The sequence below is a fragment of the Barbus barbus genome (assembly GCF_936440315.1).
Source record: "Barbus barbus genome assembly, chromosome: 31".
NCBI lineage: Eukaryota > Metazoa > Chordata > Actinopteri > Cypriniformes > Cyprinidae > Barbus > Barbus barbus.
In genome coordinates, this window is record NC_136759.1 from 12,002,994 (window position 1) to 12,004,481 (window position 1,488).

The window sequence follows — 1,488 nt, forward strand, 5'->3', positions numbered from 1 at the left end:
GCTAAATTTCTTCAAATCTGTGCCACTGAAGAAACAAACTCATCTACATCTTGGATGGCCTGAGGGTGAGTATACATTTGAATTTTTTGATGGAACCATTCCTTTGATGTTTTTAGAATAGAATAGAATAGAATAGAATAGAATAGAATAGAATAGAATAGAACGTGGAGGATCAGTATTAAAGTATGTTACAGTATAGGGTATTTTTTTATAGACAAATCATATTTAATTTACTGAATAAAAATGTACAAAAACCTTGCTTTTTCTATTATACTTAATTTGGGGATTGTAGATATGCAAATAATCTTATGTAAAATTCATCTCCACTGGTGGGCATGACTGCATGGTCCCTCTGCTCTATCTGCCCCCGCCTGTAACGACGGTGGGGCGAGAGACAGACGTCAGAGAGAGGGAGACTTATGGAGCGATTTTTGTGCCAATATTCATCAAACAAATGCAGTGTTTTGCAAATTAACACAATCTGATTTGCAAATAAAAACTCGACTTTCAAACAAACGGAAAGTGATTTTCAAATACAAAACTCTTTGAGAGAAAATGCAGAGGTATGGACAAATATATGTATTGTGTGTTACAACTGTGAGACTCATTTGCCTTTTTATGAGGAAACTTGGCTTGATTTTCTCACAAATGCGACAGGCTGATTTTTCTCACACGAGTGCGGGCAGATTTTCTCACATGTGCAATTGAGCAAATTTATTTTCCAAAACAGCAGATGGCGCTGTTGGTCAATTTACGCTAGTCTCCCGAGACCTGAAACACCTCTTTACCTTTTCAGACCAATATGAGTGGGGAACAGGTGAGTTTCTGTCTTACTAGATCTATAATTAACCATTTAGATGTTTTCACAAAGCAACCCTACTACAATGTCAGTGAAATTCACAACAAGTGCTGTAAAGTTGTTAACATGATTGATTAGTTCAAAAATCAGGAGTGACATGGCTAAACATTTAACTAGGCAGTCTTTCCCTATAAAAACTGATCCATTCTCCGTACCTCTTATCCTCTGTTGGATCGCGGGATATAGAATATACATATATATTGATACAATTGTTCAACATTCAAAACGATGCAAATGTATAATAGATAGCAACAATATTGTGTACCAAAAATGAAAGCTTAGACAATTTAACTTTACAGCACTTGTTGTGAATTTCACTGACATTGTAGTAGGGTTGCTTTGTGAAAACATCTAAATGGTTAATTATAGATCTAGTAAGACAGAAACTCACCTGTTCCCCACTCATATTGGTCTGAAAAGGTAAAGAGGTGTTTCAGGTCTCGGGAGACTAGCGTAAATTGACCAACAGCGCCATCTGCTGTTTTGGAAAATAAATTTGCTCAATTGCACATGTGAGAAAATCAGCCCGCACTCGTGTGAGAAAATCAGCCTGTCGCATTTGTGAGAAAATCAGCCTGCACGCATTTGTGAGAAAATCAAGCCAAGTTTCCTCATAAAAAGGCAAATGA